Source organism: Delphinus delphis, chromosome 18 (genome assembly GCF_949987515.2).
Source record: "Delphinus delphis chromosome 18, mDelDel1.2, whole genome shotgun sequence".
NCBI classification, from domain to species: Eukaryota; Metazoa; Chordata; class Mammalia; order Artiodactyla; family Delphinidae; genus Delphinus; species Delphinus delphis.
In genome coordinates this window covers 26,828,707-26,849,586 of record NC_082700.1, presented here as the reverse complement: position 1 = coordinate 26,849,586, position 20,880 = coordinate 26,828,707, and the positions used below count along the sequence as shown (strand labels likewise).

Here is a 20,880-nt window from a genome sequence, read left to right as displayed (position 1 = left end):
TTATTTAGAAAACTTGTGATTATGAATTCTTTCTCTGTCCCTTTGGATGTAAAGCTTCTCTTGGGCTCTTGGCAGATTTATAACTCAGAAAGGTCTTTCTCAAAGACCTGGGAGTCTTCCCTTTGGTATGTAATCATCCAAGGAATTCCTGACCCTATCTCCCAATCTCTGTGGGAGACGCTAGACCCTAATTTTAATAAGTGACAATCAACAAACACAGATGGTCTAATCACATAGATCAATCTCCCCACCACGTCCTCTTATGTATTTTGTTTAGTTCATCCCACTTTTTGTTTCAGCAAAATTGAGTTCAATCTCTTTCTCCTATTGCAACAGTCTTGGTCCCTTTGGTAATCTTGAGTAAAGTTTTCTTTGCCTGTTTAACTCTGTTTGGTGCAGTGTTTCATGGACAGTATCAAAAGAAGAAAAGAAAAATGAACCAAAATTCTACATTAAAAAAAAAAATGGAAGTATACTCTTTAGTGAAAGTAAAGACGATTCCTACACAAATAAATATGCAACCAAATCGAGCCTATGTGGAAAAAATTAAACCCAGTCTGCTTTGTTCACTTAGGTGCTGCCTGGCTCTGTCAGTATTTGAATTTGCAACCCCTGGTTTGTACTTTCACAAAAGCTGGAAACAGAGGCTATTTTCAAATAAGTTCTGTTCAGGTCCTGAACAGTCCCTCAGGCAAAGAAATATCAAGACCTACTCAGAATGGAAGGAAAAATGCAGAGCAAAAAATACTGTGAACTCTCATTCTTTCTGATTCTTCCTGAGCAGAGAAAACAAAACACAAATGAATCTTCCAATAATTATCCTGCCACACAGTATTAGTAAAGCACAGTGTTTTCTGCTCATCTTCCTTTCATTTGTGTCTCTGAATAATATACCGAGAGGGATACATCACTAACTTGCTTTTCCTATTTTGTAGTTTTTAATAAAGATAGGGCACTTTGAATTTTATTTTGATCTGTAGGATTTAGATGACAATATGCATACTTTACCAGGTAAAAAGCAATTTGAAATACTTTGAAATATACTAAGATTCTTGGATGAAAGGGACTAGGTAAATACTGATTCTTTTCAAGACCAGCAGACACTTGAGTTTCTTCTCTGATTTCTAAAAGTGCCTCCTGTCCTGCTTGTTAATCTCCTTGGAATTCTGCATACTATTTTCCACTAATTTGTTTTGTAGTGTCATCTTAATTTACATTTGCTATTGCTAAAGGTGTTCTCCAGAAAGGAGTAATAAATCATACATATATTCCTTAATTTATCATCCTCATTACTCAACATGAGTTTACTCAATTTCCAACATATGGAATTTATTCTAATGCTTCTAGTTCAAAACTGCTTCTAGTTCTAGAAGTTCTAGTTCTAATTCTAGAAGTTCTAGTTCTAATGCTTCTAGTTCAAAATAGGTCAGAGCATCATTTCTATGAGTTGTCAGAGCACTTGAGTTACTGTAGGCACATGTCTGCAATTGTTTCTCTAAAGGGAAGATTCTTATACTACTTCATGTCATCCTTATTTATAGAAGAGCTACTTGGGAAGTTGTGACACAACAGACTGTCTCATCCTCATCGTTAAGGTGTTTTTTTTTTTTTTTTTTCGAATTTAAGTCATCCTCCCACACTCTGACTCTTCAAGACATCTGCCTGAAAGCAATACATACTGATTCTGGGAGACCGGCAAAGATCAGACAGTCCTGTCTTATCTAACTTCATTTTTTCATGATTAATAAGTGCCTGAGTATTGTGATTCATTCATTAAGCACATAAACTGGAATTCAGGTACGTTTCAAATGTGCTGTATAGAACAATTTGACTTTAAGTTGAGGTCCCTTTGCTTTTATTGTACAGAATTTAAAGTCAAGAAGTAAATTCAACTAAGTAGAGCCCACGTTGTCTGAAAACACCATATCAGCTCTAATCAGCTGAAGGTAAGTGTATTTGCCAATGTAAGTGTTGATACATGTTTCTTTTTCTTTTTTAAAATGTTTAGTCTTAAGCAACAAACTGGCCATATTTTGTATTGTTCTATAGGATGTATTATGGGGAGTTTATTACATTTAAGTTTTCTTCATCACTTACCTTAAACTATAATTAGAGACAACTAATAAAATTGTTTTCAACACTTTTCATCTTAAAGTTACAGTGGGTAATAGATAATATTGTTTTCTAATCTTCCTTAATTGGATTGCTTGTTGCTTCCTAAAACAACCCAAAATTTCTAACATATTATTATGAGTATTTAAATATATACAACATTAATTAATTTTCTGCTGTTTAAATTATAAGACCATTTCAAGAAGGACTATTCAGAGATAACTGATCTGCAAACACTATAAAATATTGTATTAAACATTATTTAAAAGGGGGTGTAAATGTGAATATCCTGATAGCTTATCTATTGTGATGTTCTTCAAAACAGATTTATTTTGTGTCAAAATTCAAATGGTAATGTGAGACAAGGAGACTTCTTAGTCCTCAAAAATTCAGGGTGTCTCAAATAATAAATATAAAGGCTGAGAACATAGAAGGAGAGGATTTTTGCTAATGGCTTTTAATTCAGCGGTCTCCAACTATCAGAAGGGCAAATTCAAACCATGTATTCAAAAGTGATTTCTTCTTCTTTACTATATGTTCTTATATATAAATATATCAAATATGATAATTTTGAAAACAAATCAAATAACATTACTAATAATGTAACTTTATATTTTTATACTGAATAAGATAATTTTAATCTATTAAGATAGTTGATGACTATGTATTGTTCATCTTATATTTTTCTCTAGCTTTCAACTCTCTTGTCCCAATTTCCCCTTTAAAGAGAGGCACTAGGCATTCTAAAAAAAATCAACAACAACAAAGAACACACTTTTCCACTTTTATTTTCAAGTTGATTTCAAATAGTCACAGACTCTGAGTTATTAAAAAACAAACAAATTGAAACAAACAAAACCTTCAACCAACCGTAGCCAAAATAACAAATGACTGAAAGATGATGATATATTACAAGTTGCAATGGTTTGTGCATGTCAAAATGAACAACAACAAAAAAAAAAAAAAAAAGAAAAAAAAAGTGGGCAAGCAGAAGTGCAACCAGGTAGAAAATATGTGATTGAAAGAAAATGACCAGTTGTTAGATTAAAATATTTGCAATTTTGCTATTTATATATATATCCTAATGAAAAAAATATGATTTTGCAGTCACTAAATAAAGCTGTATCATTGTTCACAATTAATGTAAGTATCCTTCTACCTCTGCTCCCTGCTTCATACACATACCTATATCCAAAGTATTCTGAAAGCTTGGAAATTTTTTATTCTTTCTTTGCATTGATTCCTAGTTTGAGCTTAATTAAAAAGATAATCCTTCATTAAGAGTAGGTCTAAATATATATGTATATGTAGAGCTGATTCACTTTGTTATAAAGCAGAAACTAACACACCATTGTAAACAAATTATACTCCAATAAAGATGTTAAAAAGAATTAAAAATAAAAGACTCAAACTGGAAAAAAAAAGAGTAAGTCTAACACCTGTTGAGATAAAGAAATGCTCATCTTTTGAACATTTATGCAAACTAGCTTTTTAATGCACGAATCAAAGCACCAGACACACTGAGAAGAAATACTTGGATGTAAGATGTTAAACCAGGATGATATTGTTCAACATTTTGATTTTAGCCCTCTCATGATGCCATTATTTCTTAGTTTAAGATTTTAATTATATTCATAATGTAATTTATCTCAAATGCTCTCAGACAGATCAAAATCCAATGAGATGTACTTGGGTATATTGTATTTATAAATAAATACATATAAAAATATCTGGTATATTAGATATATGAATAAAACCTATTGAATCAAAGTTAAGAAGTTTGTTTCAGACTCTTTTTGAACAAAGATGGGAATCTGTCACAATTTTCCATTGGTAAGAGCTTTATGTTTTCATGTTAATTAAGCCAGATCAGTACATCATCAGCCTCAAATACAAACAAATGGATTAGGTAGAATCTTTTCAAAATTTTATTTCTCATCCTTACCTAACTTTTCCTGCTCAAGAGTCAGTTTGAGACTTTTTGGTATTCCCTTAACTTTTATCACTATTTAAAAAATACAGAAGCTTCACTTATGTAATTGTTTTTATTATGCATTATTTAAGATATACTAAACAGATGTTTGGAGAAAATAAATAAACTTTTGGATATTTGAAGTAATTATGTCAGCTAAAGTTATAAGAAACAAATTATAGGCACAACATAAAAAAAGTTATTTAAAAATATAATCTGAGACGACAAATTCTTTTATTATCTTTCACTGTTGGTATTTAAATTCATAAGATGCTCATTCTTGAAAAAACAAAGTTCAACAGGTCTAATAACGTCCACATTTGAAAGAAATTAAAGGTTATTAGACTGATATCTGCAATGTCTGTGTGCATTGATGGAAACCTACCGTCAACATTGTAAGTAAAAAGCATCACACACCTTCAGGATATTCTGTAATCCATTATGTCACCAATAGACTGTGAAACAATACATTTTACTCCTAGTGAACTCCAAAATCTTCTTTATCACTTAAATCTCTTGTAATTGTTTATATTCACTTTTGTTTTTTGTAATTAATTTTAGTGGGTTCCAGAATAAACAACTACTATGATATCCTGTTAGGAAGGGTTTTTACGCCAGATGTGGAGAAAGTCATTTGTCCTAGGCACTTTATCATTCTGATTCCTGGGGCAAAGCTGAATAGACATTTCAAGCAAGGCTTGATTATAAAACAATCTACAAACCATTAGATGTAGTTATATTAAACCTGTAGCAATCAATCCCAATGCCTGGGTCAACCAAATGAGGTAGAAGGAGTGAACTGCCTGAAACTATGGGTTATTGGAAATCTCACTGATAGGAAACATCAGGAAAATGAATAATCATCTTCTCAACATTTACTAGGAGGAGAAATTCTCATCCCAATTTATTTTCCTCTGGCTTTGTAAAAGTGAATCAGCTGATTTTCTCTGATATGTATTATACTGCTTCAGAGAAAATGACTGAAAAATATTAGCCAATGTGTAAGTTTTAAAAGTCATGCTATTAAATTATTTAACCTATGTGGTTTATCGTATTTTAAATTAAAAAATATTTTGCTCCTTCTATTTCTTATTTTTTGCCAAAATGTTTTTTTTTCTTTAAGCCCATCTCTCATCACCTTCTTTTTCCATGCAGTTGAATAGATTTTGTTTATTGCTATTTATCTTAGTCAGTGTGGAACCAGTCCCCGTGGTGGATATGCCATTGGAATCACAGGCTCTGGGCAGGTGAGGATGAGTTTGCTCACAGCTGTGATCATCCCAGGGCTGAAGGCAGAAGCCTCTCTCTCTGAAATCCCCATCCTAGCCACTCCCAGGAAGACAAGTTTAACATATTTTTCATGTTTCTCATTAATATAAAATATAAAAGTGATGTTTGTCTTATCTTTGCATTTATAATTATTTATAAAATTTGATAGATATATACTGTTTGTGCAGTGTTCAACAATACCCTATTAAATATACATATTTGCTAATTAGTAAATTAGTACACTTCTCAACAGATATAAACATTTTTGAGTTCCTTTATGACAAATGCACTTTAAGCAATTATCCAGAAGCCTCACAAGATAGATGATTCTGCATTTCCATGTGTCACTTGATAGCTTTCACGATCTCAAGGCAGATAAATACTATGAATCTTGTTCATAGCAACACTTCGTATGGCATTCAATGAAACCATTCATTAATAATTATATTTAATGATAAGGACAATAATGAGTTGATCAGTATCCCAGTTGGAGAACAGATGGCACATTGAAAATGGACCTTTGAAGAGAGTTTAATAAAGGGATTATTTTAAAAGGTGTGAGCAGCTTTGAGGAAGTCAACAAGTGATGGTGAAACACTCTGGAAGAACCATGGCAGGAAAGCTATTCCCACCCTCAGCCTGAACGGCTTAGTGGAAGGAGGGTTTACTGGGATCCAGCCAAAGTGGAAACTGGAGTGGGAGATGGGCGTCTGCTGGGACACCAGGTCTCTCCCTTGGTACAGAAATGTGGTCTCTTAACCAGTAGAAAGGACTCTGGGGCAAGAAATGCCTACACAAATGTTTACTTTCATTCTCCCTTCCTTTGACTTTCATTGTCTGTGTTCAGCCTATACCAGAAGAGGAGCCAGTTCAATACAGTCAATAGAGAGAACGGTAGAGAAGCAAGTTTAAATCCACAGGGAATGAGATGAAAGTACTCAGTAAATATTTAGTGAGCCTCTGTATGGCTTATTTCACTTAAATATTACAACTCCATCATTTTACTAGATGAAAATTTGAATTTCAACTTTCTAAGGACATGTAGCTGGTGAGTGGGAGAAATTCTAACATCTATGCTGCTTTTACTATGCTGTGCCCCACATGAGCAATCATGTGACTTACAAAAATCCCAATTTCTTCCTTCGCAGACAAGTACATGTGTGTCCTCAGACCTCACCAATGATGACGTCACCTTAAGCACATATATTGACTGAGAATTGAGTCTTCATCTTTGAGATCTAAGCAGGAAAGTTCTTTTCAACTACTTTTATTTCTATACTAGGACAGGGGCAAAGAGGAAGGGTTTAAAACACTTAAGATTAGAAACAGGACAAGCCACGAAGCTGACACAATAAATGGGGGAATTGCTGTACCAATATTATCTACCTCTTTGGTTTCGAGAAAGAATATGGAACTAAGTCAAGAAAACTGTATTCTCAAACTAAATATGCTACTAATTACCACTTCCCATATGAACTGTTGATCATGTGACCTCAATGGACCTTGACTTCCACTGATATTATTATAAATTGTCAAAGTAATATTTTAGAACCTCACAATATTTTATCCAGGTAAAATAAGATGAGAGATGTAAAGTAGTTTGAAATGTAAAAATAAATTAATAAAATTATAAGGAAGGATTCTTAAGAATTATTGATCATATTCAATTTTGGCCTAGTCTCCTTTGGATTATTTTTCTTTTGGGATAATACTTGTTTATTTTTTTTCCAAAAGATGTTGACTTCAATGGAATACTGCACATTGAAGACAGAGAGAGAGAGAGAGAGAGAGAGAGAAGGATGAGAGAGACAAAGACAGAGAAAAGGAAGCGAAGGGAAGGGGAAGTGAAAGAGACAGAGAGAAAGAGAGTTATTTCTAGTTTCCAGCACATAACATGAATTTTTTACCTAATTTATTTATTATTGAAAATGTATTATTAAATTGAATGAGCAGAGAACATACATTGCTATTGCTAGAGGAAACCATAAGTCACAATCTGACAGGTTACATGTATTTAATACAACTAGTTTTTATACATGAGAAATGAATTTATTTAATAATTGCCAAATCATACACTTACTGAAATGCACGGCATCTTCTTAGGGAAATACATTTACCAAAATGTCACATGAATTTATGCATATTTCAAGGAAAATTCAGAGAAAATATGTATAACAGCTTCCCAACATCCTTCCCAAAGGGTGACATTAAAGGATAGCTTACATTTTGTTGTATTTTTTTTGTGCCTGTTTTAAAATTTTTGGATGTTTTGCATATTTCAATAACATGTATTCAAATGTAAAATAGAGGCTAAATATACATAGTCATAAGGCTATTATGCAGTAATTTCTCTTTTCTTTTCCCTTATTTAGGAGGTGGGGTAGGATAAACCTATTCATTGGTTTCACAATTTCCTAAAAATATTTGATAAAGACAAGAGATCTTTATAGCATTTTAACCATGCTTTTATGGGACTCATCAATTGACACTTGACCAGAAAAATTAGCATAACCCTTTTACCAAAAGTCAGTAATCTGAAACCAGAAGTGAAAAATTAATTTATTTTCTGGAATGCCAGTGTTTCTAGGAGCAGGAAGTAATTAATAGCTAAATTCAACCACTTGGCATTTTTCAGTGTCATAACATGAATTAGAGGGATAGGGTGATGTATAATACAGCAGATCCTGAGGAAAAAAATGCTAGTGAAGTAACTATATTTTATCTCTGGCAGTCTTTACTCTTGTAATACAAACCCTCAACATCCACTACCTCAGGGAATAAATGATTATATAGTCTTTGGTAATTTAGGCAAGAGAATAGATTGTTCTTCAGGGTAATATATTAGACATAAGAGTGAAATATTCTGAGAATTGTATTTTTCCCCAATTTTTATTTTCAAAACACTATTAAACATTCTGGGCTTTTATTTCAGTCATTGGGAATACTGGGTTGAGCTTCATTGAACCTCATTCTCTGACTCATTTTAATGCCCATCAATAAACTGAGGGTATCGTCTGCAGTGTCTCTGAGGATGGGTTCAAATTCATTTAAATACGTGGCATGTCTTCCCGCATCTCACTTCCCGTCCTTGTCATAAAATCTTACAGTCCATTGTTAATTTTTAAACTTTTTAATAGATTTCTAAGCATTATAACTTCTTTTCTTTTTTAAATAACTTTATTTTATGTATTTATTTTTGGCTGCAGTGGATCTTTGTTTCTGTGTACAGGCTTTCTCTAGTTGTGGCAAACGGGGGCTGATCTTTGTTGCTGTGCACATGCTTCTCATTGTGGTGACTTCTCTTGTTGTGGAGCACGGGCTCTAGGCATGCAGGCCTCAGTAGTTGCAGCATGCAGGCTCAGTAGTTGTGGCTCGAGGGCTCTAGAGCACAGGCTCAGTAGTTGTGGTGCAGGGGCTTAGTTGCTCCATGGCATGTGAGATCTTCCCAGACCAGGGAATTGAACTCATGTTCTCTGCACTGGCAGGCAGATTCTTAACCACTGAGCCACAAGGGAAGTCCCATAACTTCTTTTCTTAACTATTCCTGAAACTTCTAGAAAGAATCATTAAAACAAATGCACAAGTGCTTACTTAGGTGGAACGTCAGTGAATCGCCAAGAAATAATTGAATTTCTTCTCAACACTTCGTGTTTACCTGGTAACCATGGCGCTGTGCACAAATGAAGATCTCAAAAATACCCATTTCAGAACTGATGGAGTGGCTCTGTGTCCAGGTCAGGGCAAAGTTTTTCTAGCAAGATCATTTTACAGTGACGATGAGGCAAAAGGGAATTTATCCCTACACAATCCTCCCAGAGCTGGCTTTTTTGATCATCGATTTTGATCATCTATTAATTTGTTAATTTTGGCAAGTATAATTGAGCACCTACTGTAAACACCCAGGTGCTGGGGAAGCAAAGAGAATCTGCTCTTGGAGACAATTTTGTATAAATAAGGAATTATGCTACCATAAATATAAGGTATATTTGACTGTCATAAGAGAGACATAGTAAACACATTATAGACAGCTATAGGTTGAAAATATTTTATCTAGACAGGCAAAAATGAGGGAGGGGTAAGATGTGGGAGGAACAAAGGCATTTTAGGCAGAAGTAGTAAAGCGAGGAAAGACACAGAAAGTAAAAAGCATATATTAGGGGAAAATGATGGAAAATGGTTTTAAATTTCATGATTTAGCTTGACTATTAGTAGCTCTGAATATGATATTAAGATATGTAAGACTTGAATCTGGCCACCTATGCAAAACTATTTTCCTTCCTTCACAACTCTGAATGGCATGTTACTTTCTTTTGTATCACCAGAGGGGAAAATCCAGCAGAACTTAATTAAACAAGTGTTTATGAGGAAATTATAATGGTCAGGTCTCAATTAAGGTTACAGAACACATAAGCAGAAAGAATAATATTGACACAGTGACATAACGCCAGCAGACAAAAGGGAAATTGGGTCTAGTCAGGAGGCATACCCGGGTTATGCCTGGGGGATTTTTCACCCTCATCTAGTCTAAATCACTGGTAATTAAAAATCAGACACAATATAGTTGGATAGATGTATTATTTTAGTATTGTACAAATGTATATATTTGTGTTTCCATTTAGCTAACACAGATACTTTGTTAAATTTTATCTCAGCTAGTAGGTTTGATGCCTTCCTAAAGCTGTGAATTCAAAGAAACTAAGTATCATTAAGGAAAAGTAACTTCACCAGTTCACTCAGTCAGCATTTGCTGTTTCAGTGCTGTTAGGAATGTTACCCAGATGAGTGATCTTTATACTCCTGTGCTTCAAACTTTGCTATGTAACAGATGCAGGCGAGGTGCTTGCTAAAAACACAACTTCTTTGTTACCTGCCCTGGATTCTCATTCAGGATTCCTTAGCAGAGGAATCTGGAGATTCAGAAGTGCAACAATTTTGCTGGAGGTAGTCTGCAGACCATCATTTGAGAAACACAACATTATAAAGAGTTTAGGTGGATAATCTCCCACAACTGTGCAACCGATGAACTCTCCATCCAGGAAATAAAAAGTAAAATCATTTATCTACACCTTTGCAAGTGAAAATGGTAACATGAGTGGCTTCTGTCTCTAGTGCCTCTTGAACTCTTATGTATTATTTCTAAAATAGAAAATAAGTTTCATCTCATGTGTCAGTAATGATAGATAATGGGTTCCTGGAGTACTACTGCATGAATTATTCTTGTTCTGATCAAGTTTTTCTGGAGAAGAACATGGTGGATTAGCAATGTCTGCAAGAATGGTTAGATGGACAAAGTAGGGCCAAATCCCTTGTGTCCTTACTTTTCCAAGATGTTCTTTGTATTCCTTTTGTTTGTTTTTAGCCCATTTCTTCTCTTGTCTTCTGAGATCTGGGAATTTTTCCTTCTCCTCCTCCTCCTCCCCCTCCTCCCCCTCCTCCCCCTCCTCCCCCTCCTCCCCCTCCTCCTCCTCCTCCTCCTCCTCCTCCTCCTCCTCCTCCTCCTCCTCCTCCTCCTCCTCCTTCTTCTTCTTCTCCTCCTTCTCCTTCTTCTTCTTCTTTCTTTTTTTCTTCTTCTTCTTCTTCTTCTTGTTCTTCTTGTTCTTCTTCTTCTCCTGCTGCTGCTGCTGCTGTTGATCTTCTCTTACCTTTCATTTGTTCTTTCCTCTTTCCTAGAAACATGTTTGTTCTTCATGCACTAACACACCCACCACTCAGCCTCGCTGTTCAGCTTCTCCCTGATGTGGCCATGGCATTGTCTCCTGCCATGTCCAATAGTCCCCTTTCTCACAGTAGGGCTCTCTCCATTCTTGTTCCTTCTCTGTTTTTGAAACTGTTTCCCAAATCTTAAAGGCTTCTTCCTTTTCCTCTCCACTCTCTATAATATCAATACTTCTAATTCTACCCAAAAGCCTAGATCAAGTGGTAGTTACTGACATGTGTCCTCCAGCTGAACAGTAAGTTATTAAGTTCAAAACAGTGTAAAGATTCATCTTTTTCCCTCTACTATGCCAGTACAGTGGCAAGCAAACAAAAAAGCTGTATAGAATTAGAAAACAAAGTAAGTAAATAATCTTTTTGTAGTAACAGATTAAAATGTGTAACCCATTACAATTTAGTAAGCATCAAAAGTTCAGCTTATAAAAAATTCTTTAATCTGAAACACATATTTTGTTTAGTATATATTGTGTCATAATATAAAATTATATATTACATGTATATGTGTACATCTGTAGATATACACATTATACACCGACACACATACAACAGGGAATATTAGATAGAACTAGAGATTTGAATAAATGGTAGCAATGTCATACCTACTCTTGCTAAATGCTATTATACCTTTCAGGGGGGAAAGAGAGCAAGAGAGAGAGAGAGAGCTGGGGATGGGGGAGAGAGAGAGAAAGAGAGAGTGAGGAAAGAAAGAAAGGAAGGTAGGGAGGGAGGAAGGGAGGGAGGGAGGGAGGGAGGAAGGAATGAAATTAGAAAGAAAGAGAGAGAAATAAAGAAAAATATCTTGAATATTAGTTTAAATTTGGTACATGTTCTATTCAGACATTTGATGTGATATATGTAAAATTTGTATTCTCTTTATTCCCTTGTAGCACTTGCTAACAAGTGTTAGCATGTGCTAACACTTGCTAACAAATACCAAAATAAAGTGTTACAAATGTATATACTGAAAACACATATAATATAGGAACAAAAAGGAAGTTCTTTGTTCTCTGCCCACCTCCAATTCCAAGGATCCATTGTGTGAGGATTTAGACATATATATGTATATGACTTCCCTGTTAGAATATGATCACCTTTTCACCTCTGATTCATTGAGACATTTTTACAGAGTTCTTTATTTTAATTGTGTATGTTCACTCTTGGGTTTTTTGGTATCTGAACTTATCACTAAAAGACCTTTGTAATAGTCTTTCAAAATTAATGAATCAAATGCTTGTGAGCACATGGATTTCTGAAGCACATTTTAAAAAGACCAGGCTTTAAAAGTTAAGTATGATAAGAAAGAGGATCAGCTAAGTGCTATAGCCAGTAATACAACTCATTCCTCAATGCTTCTGAATTTAAAATTAGAAGTGTTTCACTACACCTGAATTACTTGAATTACTTTGGCTCAGAAAAGTAATTCCAATAGATCAACCTTAGAGATAATCTTCTAACTTTAAATTTAGAATCATTGAAATGTCTGCTCCCCTCAAAATATCATTTTACAGGTTGAAGATGCTGTCCTATGAAGATCTAAGGAGATTTAAGATAAGAAACAGATGAGGTATGTTACATCGCATGCATAATATGAGCTTGACTCATTTCTCAAAATTTCACATTTTTATGTCATTATACAGTTAAAATATAACTCAAGGGACTCTTTATTATACTGTGTCGCTCTTAAGAGAAATGGTAGAAATAGGAGTAATTGTAGTGGTATGCTAGTGGAGAAAGATAATTAGCTTAGGTCAGCGGGTAAAAAGCAGAATGGTAAGCAGTTACTGATCATTAAAAGAAAGGGGGAGATATATACCACAAAGCACGAAATCAAAGGAAGAAAACTCAGGCTGAAGTAAGTTTGTTGCTAAAACAATTCTTTCTAAGTCAGTAAAACAAATGAAAAATCAATTAACTAGAGAGGACTTCACTTTATATCCAACATACTCATCATTTCCACCCTCCAATGACTTGTCACATTTGCATAAGTACAAAGCACCATTAATGTAAAAATAGAGTACACGACCATAGTTTTCCTTCGGGATCATGGGATGTCAAAAACTGTAAGAGATGTTAGTGAACATTGTAATACACCCTGGTAGCACCCTAGGGTAAAACACAAAAGGTGCAAAACACTGTCAATAAATGTATAGAAGAGGGCTTCCCTGGTGGCGCAGTGGTTGAGAGTCCGCCTGCCGATGCAGAAGACACGGGTTCGTGCCCCGGTCCGGGAAGACCCCACATGCTGTGGAGTGGCTGGGCCCATGAGCCATGGCCACTGAGCCTGCGCGTCCGAAGCCTGTGCTCCGCAATGGGAGAGGCCACAACAGTGAGAGGCCCGTGTACCGCAAAAAAAAAAAAAAAAAAAAAAAAGTGTATAGAAGAGCAAATCAGGCAAAGACAGGGATAAATGAATATGCAGGCCAATTCCTCACAATTTATAAAATGTATTATTTAACCTATTTAGAAGGCTAGGTGTATAATCTTTAAAGATTATATCTAAAAATAAAATCCTATTGTCAAAATGGTTAAGAGTAGGAAATTATTACATGATCTTTTACAAACAGTTTTACAATTAAATAACAGAGTCTGGTACAATATGGATGATATGCAAAGTTGATTATTTCAGTTTCTACATAAGCAAAGTAAAATCAGAAAGTTTTCTTTGATGCTCCACCTATTTTTACTCATTCATAGACCCTTGGACATTCATCATTCTCAGAGCTCTGCAGTCATTTCACACCCTCGTATCCATGCCTTACCACCATAGTGTCAAATGAGTCTCTGTTTACCTTTATTAGGTAACATCCATGTTATACTTTTTACAACAAAATTTGGCTTTCAAAATGGGACTCCTTCTTTTGTCCCTTTTTTCAGTTGAGGTCCCTCTTCTGGGCTAGTTCAAGTGCATTGATCTGAAAAATTCATTCATACCAATGATCAGTCATGGGCTAATGGGTCATCTCATTTGAAAATAGATCTCCTTTGCAACATAGTGTGTATCTAGGAGTTATCTTAATCTGTAGATTATTGAATTAATTTTAAACACAATACTAGATCACATATGCTAAAGTAAGAAGGGGATTAATGTTTTCCAAGGGCATTTCAAGTGAAAGGTAAGATAGAGAGGAATAAAATAGAATGGATTCAAACATCCTGCCTCAAAACCCTAAAATATAAAAGGTGTTCATAGGTATACCATTTGGGAATTGTTATTAAAATATAAGGAACTTTGAGGTGATAATAAATTATGGTTAGATGGTTTCAGAAGATCTTAATTTATATATGTGATTTTTGCAGGAAGCCACTTCTATACCCAACCATTCCATATCTATAATTCACAAATACTTAATGAAAATAACTTCAACTTTGAAAAGTTTATATTTGTATATGTGGGATTCATGAGGGTCACCATCCACTAATGAATATATTCAGAAACCATATACTTAAATATAAAGATTGTTAACAAGAAAAATTATCACCAGAAATTTTGTTATTTCCATAATAATCTTTATTTTGATCTAAGAGATGAGGCAAAACCAAACCTCACATAGGGACCTGGGATTCAGAATTCACTCTCACAGAGGTGAATAAAATGCATAAAGGCAAAGAAAAGTAATAAAAAGGAAAACAAAGAGAATGTCAATGAAGTGATATATTTCCACTATTCACTAAAACTTAAAAAAAAACTGAAAGTGTTATCAGCTGGTGAATAGTTTAGTCAAATATATGTTTTAGAATTGATATAATGTATTTAAAGACTTCCTTTCATAAGCAATTTTCTAAAACCATACTGAAAAGAAGCTATTAGTAAGAAATAAGCAAATGCATATGAAATGATAACTCTTGGAGGAATTCTAAAGAGGTTAGAAAGAAATATAAAATTACACAATTTTTTTAGAATGTTAGTGTGAAGGTAAAGGCCATACTTCTATGCCTAAATTAAGGCTTTTAAGTTTGCTTTTACTGCAACTTTGTTGTATGACATCCTCTTTTTCACTGAATCTGTAGAGATTTTGGAAACAATATTTAAAAGATAATATAATCAAAGTAACTTGTGAATTATGTATTCATACTAAATAATTGAAAATGCAGGGCATTTTTAAGCTAAGTGGTACTTTACATTAATAAAAATGTTTTTAAACTTTTATTGTTTTGACTAAACCTTTCCATTGTTTTTGTATGTATGTAGTATATGTTTGCTATTCAATAAAATCTAATCTTTCATTAAAAAACAAACAAACATGAAAACAGATGATTCCGCATAGCTTTGTTGGCATAACATATGCTTATGAGAAAGTAACCAGACCCTTTTAGAGCTTTGTAATAGCAGTAATCTCCTTCGCAATGGTGGTCATTAAACTTATAAAAGTTTATACAATATATATCACTAACTGGGAAAGACTGCATCTTGAAACTTTTCATGTTGAAATCAATAGTAGTAATATAAATGGTTTTATGATTTAAAAATATAATTGAAACTGTAACTGCTGCACAACTCATAATGAAAAATAAGTATATAGTTCAACCTAGAAATATCACATGATGAACATTTTTAAAATATGCCTAGTCTTCTAATTAAAATTGTAATTATCATTTTCAGAGGCAGACAGGAAGGACAAGAGAATATTAGCCATTGCTTTCTTCACTTGTCATTAATAAGTATTATGCTTTTTATAATTTGAATAGACCCAAGGAGAGTATAGTAAAATATATTTTATTTCATTTTGAAGTGAAAGTAAAACTGTCTCATTAAGAAAATCATGTTATAATGAGTAAAGAGTGACTGTGCCTATGTAACTTTATTGGGAGCAAAGGCCATGCTTAATAGACACAAAGCAAGTGCATTACTAAAGTGATAGATTTTTCTGTCATATATTTTTAATTAAAGCCAATGTTGTCACCAAAAAAAAAAAAATTTCTTCAAGTCATTCACTAATAATGAATACCAAAAGTTCTTAGAAGAAGGAATTCTAGAAACAAATAAGGATGATCATGATTACATGAGCATCACTATGGAATGATATAGCTTCATTCCAAGGGATATGAGGGCTGTTCTAGCACAATAATTTTACTACTGATCATTTTATCCCAGGAAGGGACTCAGTATTTTTGGAGAAATATTTTTTTTAAGTTCTAAATTAAAACATATTTTAGACAAAATCTCTTGTCTTTTAGAAGTCATCTTGATATTTGTTATAATGTCATTAAGGGTAAGTTAAGCCTCTTAAGAATTTCCCCCATTATCCACCTGCAAAACTTATAAAAGAGAATGATCTTCAACCTGATCGAAATTTTCCTAAGTCAATGAGGAGAAAAGACGAATCTAATTTACTTTAAGCACTTAATTTTCACCTACTTCTATACAAATATTTCCGCCTCCCAGCTTTATTGAGGTATAATTGACAAGCAAAATGGTAAGATATTTAGAAAGCACAATGTGATGAATTGATAGCATATAAATTATAAAAGGATTTCCCCCCCTCCCCCCGACTGAGTTAATTGACACATCCATCATCTTACGTATGTATCTTTTTTGGGAGGGGGAATAGAGCCTTAAATTCTACTCTCTAAGCAAATTTCACTAGGAATCACAGTGCAATAAATGTTCTTGTATTAGACTATTTAGATTAGCAATGTGTCCCTGGGTGGCGGTTGGGGGCAGAGAGGGAGAAAGGATACTCAGGTGGCTTAGTTGAAAAAGTTAGGGGGAGAGCAATGGATTCCCTTCTTCCTAATGCCTATCCTAAGTATCTTGGCTTTTTTTTTCTTTTTAATAAGTTCAGTAAAAAGTTACTTATTGCCTACTACCAGATGGGTTAGACTGTGTAAATACTATTTTATACTGTCAACTCTAATATGTGCATTTCACTTCAAATTGTTACATTTCTAAGTCAATCTGTGTCTTACAATTTATGTTTGTTTTTAATGTGGGCATGATTCTTTCTTTTTTCTAAGTGTCTGACTTCTAAATTTATGGTGTTCCATAAAATAGTCAAACTCTTGGAATAAAAAATGCAATATTATACATATTGATGTTTTATATATGTGTGTGTGTGTGTGTGTGTGTGTGTGTGTGTGTGTATGCAGTATACGTCTCAAGACAGTGATAGAGACAAAAGTTACATCTGCTACTATATACAATATAATCTGTGGGAGTCTTCATGTATAATAACAATTAAAAATTATTCCCAGTATTGGATTTTGTCTCCCTACTCTTAAAACCATAGAAAGTCTTACTTTCAAAACTATAGCACAGCATCAGCTATAAATTATGGGAATATTTTATTGAAGTATAGTAGATTTACCATGTTCTGTTAGTTTCTGGTGTACAGCAAAGTGATTCAGTTATAAATACATATCAATATTTATTCTTTTTCATGTTCTTTTCCATTATAGATTATTACAAGATATTGAATATAGTTCCCTGTGTTATACAGTAAGACCTTGTTGTTTATTTGTTTTATATATAGTAGTTTGTATCTGCTCATCCCAAACTCCTAATTTACCCCCCCCCCTTCTCCTTTGGTAACCATAGGTTTGTTTTCTATGCCTGTGAGTCTGTTTCTGTTTTGTAAATAAATTCATTTGTACCGTATTTTAGATTCCACTTATAAGTGATATCACATATTTGTCTTTCTCTGTCTGACTTACTTAGTATGATAATCTCTAGGTCTATTTATATTGCTGCAAATGACATTATTTCATTCTTTTTTATGGCTGAGTAGTATTTCATTGTGTGTGTGTGTGTGTGTGTGTGTGTGTGTATGTGTGTGTGTGTGTGTGTGTACATACACCACTTTTTCTTTATCCATTCATCTCTCCAAGGACGTTTAGGTTGCTTCCATGTCTTGGCTGTTATAAATAGTGCTTGGTTTTAGCTGACAATTATAGGGAGCACTTCTACTATTGAGATGAATTGGTTAAGGAAAAACATTAGAATTTTGAGAATGGTTATTTACCTACTACTAGAATCATACAGGAGGAGGAGGAGGGACTCTAATACCAGAATGAGTAGATTTGATCTGTAGTGAACAAGTGGCTTGTCAGAGAAGTAGAGTAGAAATTAGTCTGAAGGTACCAGACCATCAAGATTGAATGTGTGGATCATATGAATATCCTTATGGAATCCTGTAAGAGAGAATATAGGTTAAAAATTAACTAAATGAAAATTATGTTTTCTCAATTCATGCAAAATGAGGGTTACAAAGTTGCCATAATTTGGGAGGTTAAAACCTAAGTTTGTAAAAACTGTGGCATACCAATTACTTCTATATAATAGATAATAAAATTTTAAAGGAATTTTTTAAAAGTGAGTCATTAAAATTAAAAATAAAATAATGGCAGCTGAAGTTCAAACAAAAAAAATGTTTCAAAACACCACAAATTTCATAGTTTTCAAATAAGGAATTGCCATCAACAACAAATGAGCTGTCAGACGTGATGAATAAAAATACAAGATACCAGTTAAAGTTGAATTTTGTATTTAAGATATACTAACAAAAAAAAATCATTGCTTACCTGGATTTCCTGTATTTTTCTGGCAACCCTGCATGAAAGCATTTTCTCATTAGAAAACAAAAACAACACATACGTGACTTTCTCCAACATTGCAAATAATTAAAATAAAAAACAAAACACTATGGGATTTGTACATAACCTCCCTTTGAGCTCTTTTCATTTATTGTGTATTGCAATTATTACTAATATGTCAGTCACTCCTATTAGACCCAAAGACCTTCAGAGCAAAATTTGCCTTTTAACTTAATCTATACCTAGTTAGGTGCCTGGAACAATCATTGCAGTCACCCAATAAATACTGGTGGAATGACTAGATGAATAATTAACCTGTGTTCTAATTCTAGATCAAATAGTAACTGATTATCTTCTTGGGGAAAATATTCAACATACCTGGTTCTTTGTTTCTGAACCATAAAATGAGAGATGGAGCCGAGGGGTGTCACTAAAGTCTTTTTCACTGTAGAGCCTCAGCTACATTTAAGTTTGCTACTCCTATTTCTCTAACACATTGAATTTTTCTGAAATATAAATTTAACCCAGCGATGTATTTATTGTACATTTGCTTCCTCCGTGCCAGTTCCAAGAGTACAACGGGAAGACATGAATGACATAGCACTGCTCAGGTGGTATAATGATTAGACACAAGGACCATTCATCATGCTTCAACTAGGCCTTAAATTATGATGCAATTGCACTGAGACTCACTTCTGAAGATTTCCTTACAATGTAGTCCCAGCCTCACGTGGCAGACATTTCAGCTCAGACTCCCTATTGAAAACTCAGGATGACACAAAGAATCATGAAGGATGAAAATAGTGTTAAAAATAATAAAATAACTGAAGGTGAAATATGTCCATTATTCCATTTGTTTTTAAGTAAACCAAGCAGTTGCAGACATTGATTTGTTTGTTTTAATTGATAAATGTTTAATATGCATTTATATTTATCAAACATTTACTGTATAATAAGTGCCCTATATATGAAACCTTCAAGTTTCGAACTTTCAAAGTTGTGAACGTGTAGTTTGCAAGTCCAATCCTATAAATTAGTTCACGTGTCTGGCGTACATTGTCATGTGTGTGCAACCTCTACAAGTGGTTACGCTTTTGTGTACTTACTTTGTGTAGCTTACTAATGAAGATCTGATGTAATTAGAGGCCCAGAGAAAGGATGAAGAGGGACAAGAGGAAGAAGAAGTAACGGAAGAACCGAAGAGATTCATGAAGCAGGAAATGGCAAAGGGATTTTCTTTATTTGAGGAGGCACTGTTAGTTTTTGAGGCATAGGACCCGAGCGCAGAACCGTACATGAAGGTTGCAGCAGCCTTTCAGAAAGCAACCAAGTGCTGCCATGTCATTTATGACAAGAAAAAAAAGAGCTACTACCCAGACATCACTGGATCATTTTTTCAAGAGTGTAGATAGAATTGAATCCAGCAAGGAACCAGAACCTGTGACATCAGTGTCAGGCATGAGTGAAATTGCAGCTTGCCCTCCATCTCCTATTGCTGACAATCCTTCAGCTCTACCATCTCCCACCTCCTCCCCCTCCTCCAGTCAGTAACTCTTCTTGCCTGTTCAGGCGATGCCAACCCCTGTGTGCCAGCTGTTGTACTGTACTACTGTATTTTTCAAGGTATTGTAAGATTAAAAATGTTTTCCTTATTTTTTGTTGGCTTTTTATGTATTATGTGTGTGAAAAGTATTACAAACTTATTACAGTACGGTATTATATAGCTGACTGTGTTAGTTGGGTACATAAGCTAACTTTGTGGACTTATGAAAAAATTGGACTTACAGACGCACTCTCAGAACAGAACTCATTTGTATGTAGGGGGTTTAGTGTAACTTAAATAGCTTATGTCACAGGATGGATGTAGCCATAAAACAACTTATATCAAGGCAGCATGATTAGGGGTATATGGCATCCAATGCGTACTCAGCCAGAAACAGTGAACAAAAAAAGGAACTCATGTCTTTCATCCATTCAAATTTTTCACATCTACAGAGGCCCAACCATGTGGTGTGTATTGTGTAAAATACTAGCTATACTAGAACAAATAGGAGTCCATCTCAGAAGTCAGCTGTTGACAATCCAGAGTAATTTACAGGGCATTGTGAAGGAGTTGTGTAGCAAGTAATGCTTCCTTTTTTGATATAAGAAAAAATATTTTTAAATAACTTCTACTGCTTTCAAGAAAACACCTGAGTGGAGTCCTTTCAAGGTTGCTAAAATCTGGCAAATCCAAAAAGAAAGAACTTCAAGTGCTTTTGAGACTTTACTAGGTCTTGGTC

The 20,880-nt window shown here is 34.1% G+C and overlaps 1 long non-coding RNA gene across 1 annotated transcript; it reads left to right on the top strand.

Annotated features, from left to right (window-relative positions):
* The first annotated feature begins 1,901 nt into the window (after positions 1-1,901).
* LOC132413821 (uncharacterized) lies at positions 1,902-20,142 on the top strand. Its single transcript, XR_009516814.1, has 3 exons — positions 1,902-1,946; positions 12,577-12,632; positions 19,714-20,142. It is a non-coding gene; the product is annotated as an uncharacterized lncRNA (long non-coding RNA).
* The last annotated feature ends 738 nt before the right edge of the window (positions 20,143-20,880 follow it).